At 46.0% G+C, this 12,490-nt stretch overlaps 6 non-coding genes and 1 pseudogene across 6 annotated transcripts; all 7 read right to left on the bottom strand.

Annotated features, from left to right (window-relative positions):
- Positions 1 to 3,194: 3,194 nt before the first annotated feature.
- LOC142693430 (U2 spliceosomal RNA) lies at positions 3,195 to 3,314 on the bottom strand (annotated as a pseudogene).
- Positions 3,315 to 4,594: 1,280 nt separating this feature from the next.
- Positions 4,595 to 4,785, bottom strand: LOC142693031 (U2 spliceosomal RNA). Its single transcript, XR_012861412.1, has one exon. It is a non-coding gene; the product is annotated as a U2 spliceosomal RNA (small nuclear RNA).
- A 1,284-nt stretch (positions 4,786 to 6,069) lies between these two features.
- LOC142693030 (U2 spliceosomal RNA) lies at positions 6,070 to 6,260 on the bottom strand. The gene has a single exon (XR_012861411.1). It is a non-coding gene; the product is annotated as a U2 spliceosomal RNA (small nuclear RNA).
- A 1,300-nt stretch (positions 6,261 to 7,560) lies between these two features.
- Positions 7,561 to 7,751, bottom strand: LOC142693029 (U2 spliceosomal RNA). Its single transcript, XR_012861410.1, has one exon. It is a non-coding gene; the product is annotated as a U2 spliceosomal RNA (small nuclear RNA).
- Positions 7,752 to 9,055: 1,304 nt separating this feature from the next.
- On the bottom strand, positions 9,056 to 9,246 carry LOC142693028 (U2 spliceosomal RNA). Its single transcript, XR_012861409.1, has one exon. It is a non-coding gene; the product is annotated as a U2 spliceosomal RNA (small nuclear RNA).
- Positions 9,247 to 10,534: 1,288 nt separating this feature from the next.
- LOC142693027 (U2 spliceosomal RNA) lies at positions 10,535 to 10,725 on the bottom strand. The gene has a single exon (XR_012861408.1). It is a non-coding gene; the product is annotated as a U2 spliceosomal RNA (small nuclear RNA).
- A 1,292-nt stretch (positions 10,726 to 12,017) lies between these two features.
- Positions 12,018 to 12,208, bottom strand: LOC142693025 (U2 spliceosomal RNA). The gene has a single exon (XR_012861407.1). It is a non-coding gene; the product is annotated as a U2 spliceosomal RNA (small nuclear RNA).
- Positions 12,209 to 12,490: the final 282 nt, after the last annotated feature.

Here is a 12,490-nt window from a genome sequence, read left to right as displayed (position 1 = left end):
AAAGGCAGTAAGGTAGCTGGGTTCAATGTAGTACAGCGGTGTAAAGTAACCTGCTCAGGGAGAAGAAGCGCACAGATTAATCTCAAATGTCTTGCAGTGGACAAATGCTTAGGTTGTACTTGAGTTAGAATAGCAGTAATATATATATCATGTGGTGGAAATGCCAGGACCAAATCTGAGGCCTTGTTTAACATTGAATTTACAGCAATGATAGCTCTCACACATGATGGGGAACCTCGGGCCACAGGGTCTAGTCTAGCTGAATAATATGCTACCGGGCGCTGCTGTGGTCCATGACTTTGTGTGAGAACTGCAGTGGCATGTCCATTTTGTTCAGTACAGTACAAAGTATATGCTTGCGTAGAGGTACTCCATGGATTGGTGTCACAAGCCGCTACCAAACACAACTCCTCCTCATTCAGCTGATAATCCAGAATACTTTGAGAATCTCACTTTTATCAGGTTCTGCAAATACTTGATTAATACAAAAACAAATAAAAATAAAACATTCCCAAAAACTTTACATCAAATTAACAATGTCCAGACAAGTTTTGTTTTGCCTTCTCCCTCATCTAAATCCATAAAGACTCGTGTGAGTGATGTCACCTCGCCTCCTGTGTAACTTTGCTGGAGGGGGATGGTCTCTTACACATAAACCAAAATTGTACCTGATCAGTTCCTTCACCCTTCCCCCCTTTGTGGACTCTGCGAGAGTGATGTAGCAGAGTTCACAACTACATCTCAACATAACACTAATTTAACCCCTTGTAATGTACAACAGCCTGAAACAAAAATGACTTTTTCCTGACAAACATTTGATCTTTACAATGACATAACTCATGTGTGAAATCAAAAACAAAACAATTGTAGTTAGTTATTCAATAAAACAGAAAATATTATCTCTGATCACATTAATTACTGCAAACCAATAAACAGTATATAAAAATAGGGAACGGTGGGGGGCACATACATTTTCAAAACCCCGTGTCTCACAGTATCTGTAGTTTAATACATCTGAATTAACATCAAAACACATGAAATCTGATCACATCATAACACATAAATATCGTAACTTTTATAACCAACAGCGCTTGCGCAAAAGAGAAGAAATGTATTTAGGTTTGTAGACATTACTGATATATATATATCTCAGCAGTGCATATTGAGATCCCTCTGTCTCATCAGCCCTGCAGACTGCACCCAGTCAGCCCCCCTCCTCCTCCTCTCAAACACAGCACACTTTAGGGGGGAGGGAGGTCACAAACTCGCAGCTTCTCACAATCTTAACACTTTCAATGCCGGCAAAACAACATACGTATCTGCAATCATTTATCACACCATTGTACAGGAATTATCTACGTTAATGTTTAACCGTACAATCTGACGGCCACCATCTCTATATTATGATGACGTGTTGTTTCATCAGTGAACTAAAACTGGAACTTCTGTAAATAGAAAAAACACTACAAATGACAAAATTAACAAGGTGATTATTTCATACTGATTTGGTTGGGCCGGGCGTGGCCACATCCTACGGAGGGGGCTTATAAAATCCACCTTCTTGTGTGAGTACCGGATATAACGGAACAACAGGTTTAGGTGTACCAAGATGGCCTCCTGGGGCGGGGAGTGGTGCCGAAGGCGTGGCATATATGGGAGGATCGGGGCGTGGAAAGTGACATGATACACAATATTCAACTTGGGGCGGGTTCTGTTAACCACAACTGGGACACTCCCACGAAGTTAGAATTCCACCGTCGCCATTATAGGGCGGTGGCTGGACACGTTCTTTGTAATACACATATTTGATGATTTTACCCTTTCTGTCTCGTATTTCTTGCTCAGTAAACTTGTCTTTAGTTATGGCTATGGCTGTTCTTTGCCAAGCTAATGCTTCATCTAACTTTCCTTCGTCACTTAATCTTCCCTTGTTTTCCCTAAGAGCTGCAGCCCATTCTTCCATCTATAAATATGCCACCTATGTGCATAACTTTCTTACTATTTTCTACATTCTTCTTGCCTGTCTCTTTTTTTTTTTTTTTTTAAACACATTAAACATACTGTTCTATATTTAACACCGTCCTGAGAATGAAACCTTATTCTCGATGTTTCTGAACACAAAACACAATTTTTTTTTTATTTTTTTTTAACACAATTATAACTGACTGTCTGTCTCTGTCGTCTTAATGGTATCAACCTATACCCTGCGACCAATTAAATTATTACACTTACACCTGTCGTCTTAATGGTATCAACCTATACCCTGCGACCAATTAAATTATTACACTTACACCTGTCGTCTTAATGGTATCAACCTATACCCTGCGACCAATTAAATTAAATTATTACACCTGTCGTCTTAATGGTATCAACCTATACCCTGCGACCAATTAAATTAAATTATTACACCTGTCGTCTTAATGGTATCAACCTATACCCTGCGACCAATTAAATTATCACACTTATACTTATCACCTATGCCGGCGAGACGCGACTATCTATACTATGATTCTTGGAACCACACAGCGGGTTAACTCTCTGTCGCTGAGAGTGTGGCCGGGATCGACTCCAAATACCTCGGTATCTTATCACCTGCTCACTCTCCCACACGGATAAGAGCCAATATTCATAAACATGAACTTAACCTTACCGTGTTTTATTTGAAGCTGATCAGACTTCCTGGGAGCGTGGCTGGCGATTCAATGTTGAGGCGTCTGGGGGTCGTCGATCACGGACACGGCTTATCCCTCGAGTGTGGCCCCACGTTGGGCGCCAAAATGTTCGGGTACTAATCAGTCTCAACCGGCAGGGATAATACGCTGAGTTCGTACGAAAGGAATCACACCACACAGAGTCTGGTACAAAGCTCCTCACTCAGCATCAGGCGTCACTGATTTATTTATTACACACATTTGTTCTATATCTCCTTTCTCCTGGGGGTGGGTACATGTTATCACACTTTTATAAAAGCACGTATCACTGTAAGCCTCTTGTTACTTTGTGTCATCCTTGGATAGGTTCACCCTTATCTGGTCCTTTAGATATGTCTTCATAGTTCATAGTTTGTTCATACCAGGAAGTGACTTGTTATTTTATTAGTGCGTAGTCCCTGTTCAGGGGCCATCTTGCCACGTATACTTATCTAATCCTATTACTATTGCTTCATCACAATTATGTACACAACTCTATAGTCTATATTTTATTAAAGAAAGAAAATTATTATAAACATTAACTTCTGTCCACTCCATCCTTCACAGTTAAACTGATAAGAACAGATACTACACTTGATCTTAGCCAAAAGGCCGAGAAGCGATAACCCGAACGGGCCGCGCGTTGCCCGAGCCTGCCCGATACTGCTGTTCAGCCCTTGCAGCGATTCAGCCTACTTCTAGGCAATTCCATGGGGCCCTGCAGGCTCACACACTCACAGCTACACGGGAGGTGAATAAAGGCCGGAGAGGAAGCCAGACAGGATTTGCTTCTTTTGCTTGCACCACAATGCAGTGCTGAAAGAGGAGGAATCTACATAAAAACGCCTTCCTGGCAACGCCCAAATGCCCTGCTGCCATGCAGATAAACACTGGCAGCGGCAGCAAGTGCATGCCCACAGCCACCCCTTGTTCCTTCACACCTTGTATCAGCTGTAATCCAGTCCAGTCCAGTGCTGCCTGCTGAGCAGCACTGACCAACACTGCCTGGGCCCAGGCTTTTATCTCTGAGGCCCCATTATGATGTCAGAAAGCTGGCTCTGGAATCCTGAGGGCTCCACTATGACACGTGCAAAGTTCCGTCTGAACTTTATATAAGACGGTGAGGCTCAGTCAGTCACTCAGTGTTGCCTGAGAGGGCAACACTGCAACAGCCGGCCGCCAGGCTGTCTTTTTTTTGCACAGCTAGTTGCCTCCAGGAGGCCACAAGAGGGAGACAAGGGACTGCAAAATGGAAAATAGGCATCCACCAACTTTACAGACAACTTCTCCTTGCTCCTACAACCTCCATCCTTGCACAGTTTGTTATTCTTCTAGGTAACATAGTAACAAATCCAAATTGCTGCTCTCTTTGTAGGCAAGCAAGGCTTTGTTGCAACTGCAATTCTTACTTCTTCTTGAAATGTAGGGACGACAGTACATTCCATCACATCCATCTAGTGTACACAGGTAGGTCCATTGTGGCGGGCAGGCGAGCGGGCGGGCTGCTTTATTGGCTGTTTGCTGTTCCCCTACTCCACTCCACTATTTGACTGTTGTGCTGCATCAATCAATCAATCAATCAATCAATCAATCAATCAATCAATCAGTGGCTGGCTCAGGTGCAGCTCTTTAACTTACCTAAAAGGGAGGGCGGAGAGAAGACAAGGAAGGTGAATGAGGTGTTCCAATGTGAAATGCCGGAAACACAGAAACACAGACGACACACAACAAGAGGTGGCAATCTATTCATTAATTGCATTTAATCAATGAGCTCATTATCACTCATGCATTGTCCAACAGGTGTTGAAATAATGGGATTAAAAGGGGAGATCCCTTCAGAAAGACAGAAACAATAGCAAAGACAAAAAACACTTTTGGAATCTGCTTTTAGTCAACACATAAGGAAAGGGTGCACCGGTCCTGGAAATACTGCAATACCAGGTCAATGCGTGGAGTGGACAGAGCAAGCTCTATTTCCATCTCCCTGTTCTAAAAATCCATTTAATATATGGTCCCCAGATAGGGGACGTATCAGATATTAAACTGATAAGAACAGATACTACACTTGATCTTAGCCAAAAGGCCGAGAAGCGATAACCCGAACGGGCCGCGCGTTGCCCGAGCCTGCCCGATACTGCTGTTCAGCCCTTGCAGCGATTCAGCCTACTTCTAGGCAATTCCATGGGGCCCTGCAGGCTCACACACTCACAGCTACACGGGAGGTGAATAAAGGCCGGAGAGGAAGCCAGACAGGATTTGCTTCTTTTGCTTGCACCACAATGCAGTGCTGAAAGAGGAGGAATCTACATAAAAACGCCTTCCTGGCAACGCCCAAATGCCCTGCTGCCATGCAGATAAACACTGGCAGCGGCAGCAAGTGCATGCCCACAGCCACCCCTTGTTCCTTCACACCTTGTATCAGCTGTAATCCAGTCCAGTCCAGTGCTGCCTGCTGAGCAGCACTGACCAACACTGCCTGGGCCCAGGCTTTTATCTCTGAGGCCCCATTATGATGTCAGAAAGCTGGCTCTGGAATCCTGAGGGCTCCACTATGACACGTGCAAAGTTCCGTCTGAACTTTATATAAGACGGTGAGGCTCAGTCAGTCACTCAGTGTTGCCTGAGAGGGCAACACTGCAACAGCCGGCCGCCAGGCTGTCTTTTTTTTGCACAGCTAGTTGCCTCCAGGAGGCCACAAGAGGGAGACAAGGGACTGCAAAATGGAAAATAGGCATCCACCAACTTTACAGACAACTTCTCCTTGCTCCTACAACCTCCATCCTTGCACAGTTTGTTATTCTTCTAGGTAACATAGTAACAAATCCAAATTGCTGCTCTCTTTGTAGGCAAGCAAGGCTTTGTTGCAACTGCAATTCTTACTTCTTCTTGAAATGTAGGGACGACAGTACATTCCATCACATCCATCTAGTGTACACAGGTAGGTCCATTGTGGCGGGCAGGCGAGCGGGCGGGCTGCTTTATTGGCTGTTTGCTGTTCCCCTACTCCACTCCACTATTTGACTGTTGTGCTGCATCAATCAATCAATCAATCAATCAATCAATCAATCAATCAATCAATCAGTGGCTGGCTCAGGTGCAGCTCTTTAACTTACCTAAAAGGGAGGGCGGAGAGAAGACAAGGAAGGTGAATGAGGTGTTCCAATGTGAAATGCCGGAAACACAGAAACACAGACGACACACAACAAGAGGTGGCAATCTATTCATTAATTGCATTTAATCAATGAGCTCATTATCACTCATGCATTGTCCAACAGGTGTTGAAATAATGGGATTAAAAGGGGAGATCCCTTCAGAAAGACAGAAACAATAGCAAAGACAAAAAACACTTTTGGAATCTGCTTTTAGTCAACACATAAGGAAAGGGTGCACCGGTCCTGGAAATACTGCAATACCAGGTCAATGCGTGGAGTGGACAGAGCAAGCTCTATTTCCATCTCCCTGTTCTAAAAATCCATTTAATATATGGTCCCCAGATAGGGGACGTATCAGATATTAAACTGATAAGAACAGATACTACACTTGATCTTAGCCAAAAGGCCGAGAAGCGATAACCCGAACGGGCCGCGCGTTGCCCGAGCCTGCCCGATACTGCTGTTCAGCCCTTGCAGCGATTCAGCCTACTTCTAGGCAATTCCATGGGGCCCTGCAGGCTCACACACTCACAGCTACACGGGAGGTGAATAAAGGCCGGAGAGGAAGCCAGACAGGATTTGCTTCTTTTGCTTGCACCACAATGCAGTGCTGAAAGAGGAGGAATCTACATAAAAACGCCTTCCTGGCAACGCCCAAATGCCCTGCTGCCATGCAGATAAACACTGGCAGCGGCAGCAAGTGCATGCCCACAGCCACCCCTTGTTCCTTCACACCTTGTATCAGCTGTAATCCAGTCCAGTCCAGTGCTGCCTGCTGAGCAGCACTGACCAACACTGCCTGGGCCCAGGCTTTTATCTCTGAGGCCCCATTATGATGTCAGAAAGCTGGCTCTGGAATCCTGAGGGCTCCACTATGACACGTGCAAAGTTCCGTCTGAACTTTATATAAGACGGTGAGGCTCAGTCAGTCACTCAGTGTTGCCTGAGAGGGCAACACTGCAACAGCCGGCCGCCAGGCTGTCTTTTTTTTGCACAGCTAGTTGCCTCCAGGAGGCCACAAGAGGGAGACAAGGGACTGCAAAATGGAAAATAGGCATCCACCAACTTTACAGACAACTTCTCCTTGCTCCTACAACCTCCATCCTTGCACAGTTTGTTATTCTTCTAGGTAACATAGTAACAAATCCAAATTGCTGCTCTCTTTGTAGGCAAGCAAGGCTTTGTTGCAACTGCAATTCTTACTTCTTCTTGAAATGTAGGGACGACAGTACATTCCATCACATCCATCTAGTGTACACAGGTAGGTCCATTGTGGCGGGCAGGCGAGCGGGCGGGCTGCTTTATTGGCTGTTTGCTGTTCCCCTACTCCACTCCACTATTTGACTGTTGTGCTGCATCAATCAATCAATCAATCAATCAATCAATCAATCAATCAATCAATCAATCAATCAATCAATCAGTGGCTGGCTCAGGTGCAGCTCTTTAACTTACCTAAAAGGGAGGGCGGAGAGAAGACAAGGAAGGTGAATGAGGTGTTCCAATGTGAAATGCCGGAAACACAGAAACACAGACGACACACAACAAGAGGTGGCAATCTATTCATTAATTGCATTTAATCAATGAGCTCATTATCACTCATGCATTGTCCAACAGGTGTTGAAATAATGGGATTAAAAGGGGAGATCCCTTCAGAAAGACAGAAACAATAGCAAAGACAAAAAACACTTTTGGAATCTGCTTTTAGTCAACACATAAGGAAAGGGTGCACCGGTCCTGGAAATACTGCAATACCAGGTCAATGCGTGGAGTGGACAGAGCAAGCTCTATTTCCATCTCCCTGTTCTAAAAATCCATTTAATATATGGTCCCCAGATAGGGGACGTATCAGATATTAAACTGATAAGAACAGATACTACACTTGATCTTAGCCAAAAGGCCGAGAAGCGATAACCCGAACGGGCCGCGCGTTGCCCGAGCCTGCCCGATACTGCTGTTCAGCCCTTGCAGCGATTCAGCCTACTTCTAGGCAATTCCATGGGGCCCTGCAGGCTCACACACTCACAGCTACACGGGAGGTGAATAAAGGCCGGAGAGGAAGCCAGACAGGATTTGCTTCTTTTGCTTGCACCACAATGCAGTGCTGAAAGAGGAGGAATCTACATAAAAACGCCTTCCTGGCAACGCCCAAATGCCCTGCTGCCATGCAGATAAACACTGGCAGCGGCAGCAAGTGCATGCCCACAGCCACCCCTTGTTCCTTCACACCTTGTATCAGCTGTAATCCAGTCCAGTCCAGTGCTGCCTGCTGAGCAGCACTGACCAACACTGCCTGGGCCCAGGCTTTTATCTCTGAGGCCCCATTATGATGTCAGAAAGCTGGCTCTGGAATCCTGAGGGCTCCACTATGACACGTGCAAAGTTCCGTCTGAACTTTATATAAGACGGTGAGGCTCAGTCAGTCACTCAGTGTTGCCTGAGAGGGCAACACTGCAACAGCCGGCCGCCAGGCTGTCTTTTTTTTGCACAGCTAGTTGCCTCCAGGAGGCCACAAGAGGGAGACAAGGGACTGCAAAATGGAAAATAGGCATCCACCAACTTTACAGACAACTTCTCCTTGCTCCTACAACCTCCATCCTTGCACAGTTTGTTATTCTTCTAGGTAACATAGTAACAAATCCAAATTGCTGCTCTCTTTGTAGGCAAGCAAGGCTTTGTTGCAACTGCAATTCTTACTTCTTCTTGAAATGTAGGGACGACAGTACATTCCATCACATCCATCTAGTGTACACAGGTAGGTCCATTGTGGCGGGCAGGCGAGCGGGCGGGCTGCTTTATTGGCTGTTTGCTGTTCCCCTACTCCACTCCACTATTTGACTGTTGTGCTGCATCAATCAATCAATCAATCAATCAATCAATCAATCAATCAATCAATCAATCAATCAATCAATCAATCAGTGGCTGGCTCAGGTGCAGCTCTTTAACTTACCTAAAAGGGAGGGCGGAGAGAAGACAAGGAAGGTGAATGAGGTGTTCCAATGTGAAATGCCGGAAACACAGAAACACAGACGACACACAACAAGAGGTGGCAATCTATTCATTAATTGCATTTAATCAATGAGCTCATTATCACTCATGCATTGTCCAACAGGTGTTGAAATAATGGGATTAAAAGGGGAGATCCCTTCAGAAAGACAGAAACAATAGCAAAGACAAAAAACACTTTTGGAATCTGCTTTTAGTCAACACATAAGGAAAGGGTGCACCGGTCCTGGAAATACTGCAATACCAGGTCAATGCGTGGAGTGGACAGAGCAAGCTCTATTTCCATCTCCCTGTTCTAAAAATCCATTTAATATATGGTCCCCAGATAGGGGACGTATCAGATATTAAACTGATAAGAACAGATACTACACTTGATCTTAGCCAAAAGGCCGAGAAGCGATAACCCGAACGGGCCGCGCGTTGCCCGAGCCTGCCCGATACTGCTGTTCAGCCCTTGCAGCGATTCAGCCTACTTCTAGGCAATTCCATGGGGCCCTGCAGGCTCACACACTCACAGCTACACGGGAGGTGAATAAAGGCCGGAGAGGAAGCCAGACAGGATTTGCTTCTTTTGCTTGCACCACAATGCAGTGCTGAAAGAGGAGGAATCTACATAAAAACGCCTTCCTGGCAACGCCCAAATGCCCTGCTGCCATGCAGATAAACACTGGCAGCGGCAGCAAGTGCATGCCCACAGCCACCCCTTGTTCCTTCACACCTTGTATCAGCTGTAATCCAGTCCAGTCCAGTGCTGCCTGCTGAGCAGCACTGACCAACACTGCCTGGGCCCAGGCTTTTATCTCTGAGGCCCCATTATGATGTCAGAAAGCTGGCTCTGGAATCCTGAGGGCTCCACTATGACACGTGCAAAGTTCCGTCTGAACTTTATATAAGACGGTGAGGCTCAGTCAGTCACTCAGTGTTGCCTGAGAGGGCAACACTGCAACAGCCGGCCGCCAGGCTGTCTTTTTTTTGCACAGCTAGTTGCCTCCAGGAGGCCACAAGAGGGAGACAAGGGACTGCAAAATGGAAAATAGGCATCCACCAACTTTACAGACAACTTCTCCTTGCTCCTACAACCTCCATCCTTGCACAGTTTGTTATTCTTCTAGGTAACATAGTAACAAATCCAAATTGCTGCTCTCTTTGTAGGCAAGCAAGGCTTTGTTGCAACTGCAATTCTTACTTCTTCTTGAAATGTAGGGACGACAGTACATTCCATCACATCCATCTAGTGTACACAGGTAGGTCCATTGTGGCGGGCAGGCGAGCGGGCGGGCTGCTTTATTGGCTGTTTGCTGTTCCCCTACTCCACTCCACTATTTGACTGTTGTGCTGCATCAATCAATCAATCAATTAATCAATCAATCAATCAATCAATCAATCAATCAGTGGCTGGCTCAGGTGCAGCTCTTTAACTTACCTAAAAGGGAGGGCGGAGAGAAGACAAGGAAGGTGAATGAGGTGTTCCAATGTGAAATGCCGGAAACACAGAAACACAGACGACACACAACAAGAGGTGGCAATCTATTCATTAATTGCATTTAATCAATGAGCTCATTATCACTCATGCATTGTCCAACAGGTGTTGAAATAATGGGATTAAAAGGGGAGATCCCTTCAGAAAGACAGAAACAATAGCAAAGACAAAAAACACTTTTGGAATCTGCTTTTAGTCAACACATAAGGAAAGGGTGCACCGGTCCTGGAAATACTGCAATACCAGGTCAATGCGTGGAGTGGACAGAGCAAGCTCTATTTCCATCTCCCTGTTCTAAAAATCCATTTAATATATGGTCCCCAGATAGGGGACGTATCAGATATTAAACTGATAAGAACAGATACTACACTTGATCTTAGCCAAAAGGCCGAGAAGCGATAACCCGAACGGGCCGCGCGTTGCCCGAGCCTGCCCGATACTGCTGTTCAGCCCTTGCAGCGATTCAGCCTACTTCTAGGCAATTCCATGGGGCCCTGCAGGCTCACACACTCACAGCTACACGGGAGGTGAATAAAGGCCGGAGAGGAAGCCAGACAGGATTTGCTTCTTTTGCTTGCACCACAATGCAGTGCTGAAAGAGGAGGAATCTACATAAAAACGCCTTCCTGGCAACGCCCAAATGCCATGCTGCCATGCAGATAAACACTGGCAGCGGCAGCAAGTGCATGCCCACAGCCACCCCTTGTTCCTTCACACCTTGTATCAGCTGTAATCCAGTCCAGTCCAGTGCTGCCTGCTGAGCAGCACTGACCAACACTGCCTGGGCCCAGGCTTTTATCTCTGAGGCCCCATTATGATGTCAGAAAGCTGGCTCTGGAATCCTGAGGGCTCCACTATGACACGTGCAAAGTTCCGTCTGAACTTTATATAAGACGGTGAGGCTCAGTCAGTCACTCAGTGTTGCCTGAGCAACACTGCAACAGCCGGCCGCCAGGCTGTCTTTTTTTTGCACAGCTAGTTGCCTCCAGGAGGCCACAAGAGGGAGACAAGGGACTGCAAAATGGAAAATAGGCATCCACCAACTTTACAGACAACTTCTCCTTGCTCCTACAACCTCCATCCTTGCACAGTTTGTTATTCTTCTAGGTAACATAGTAACAAATCCAAATTGCTGCTCTCTTTGTAGGCAAGCAAGGCTTTGTTGCAACTGCAATTCTTACTTCTTCTTGAAATGTAGGGACGACAGTACATTCCATCACATCCATCTAGTGTACACAGGTAGGTCCATTGTGGCGGGCAGGCGAGCGGGCGGGCTGCTTTATTGGCTGTTTGCTGTTCCCCTACTCCACTCCACTATTTGACTGTTGTGCTGCATCAATCAATCAATCAATCAATCAATCAATCAATCAATCAATCAATCAATCAATCAATCAGTGGCTGGCTCAGGTGCAGCTCTTTAACTTACCTAAAAGGGAGGGCGGAGAGAAGACAAGGAAGGTGAATGAGGTGTTCCAATGTGAAATGCCGGAAACACAGAAACACAGACGACACACAACAAGAGGTGGCAATCTATTCATTAATTGCATTTAATCAATGAGCTCATTATCACTCATGCATTGTCCAACAGGTGTTGAAATAATGGGATTAAAAGGGGAGATCCCTTCAGAAAGACAGAAACAATAGCAAAGACAAAAAACACTTTTGGAATCTGCTTTTAGTCAACACATAAGGAAAGGGTGCACCGGTCCTGGAAATACTGCAATACCAGGTCAATGCGTGGAGTGGACAGAGCAAGCTCTATTTCCATCTCCCTGTTCTAAAAATCCATTTAATATATGGTCCCCAGATAGGGGACGTATCAGATATTAAACTGATAAGAACAGATACTACACTTGATCTTAGCCAAAAGGCCGAGAAGCGATAACCCGAACGGGCCGCGCGTTGCCCGAGCCTGCCCGATACTGCTGTTCAGCCCTTGCAGCGATTCAGCCTACTTCGAGGCAATTCCATGGGGCCCTGCAGGCTCACACACTCACAGCTACACGGGAGGTGAATAAAGGCCGGAGAGGAAGCCAGACAGGATTTGCTTCTTTTGCTTGCACCACAATGCAGTGCTGAAAGAGGAGGAATCTACATAAAAACGCCTTCCTGGCAACGCCCAAATGCCCTGCTGCCATGCAGATAAACACTGGCAGCGGCAGCAA

Source organism: Rhinoderma darwinii (genome assembly GCF_050947455.1).
Source record: "Rhinoderma darwinii isolate aRhiDar2 chromosome 5 unlocalized genomic scaffold, aRhiDar2.hap1 SUPER_5_unloc_42, whole genome shotgun sequence".
NCBI classification, from domain to species: domain Eukaryota; kingdom Metazoa; phylum Chordata; class Amphibia; order Anura; family Rhinodermatidae; genus Rhinoderma; species Rhinoderma darwinii.
Note: the sequence above shows the minus strand (reverse complement) of the source record. Positions and strands in the feature narration are given on the sequence as shown.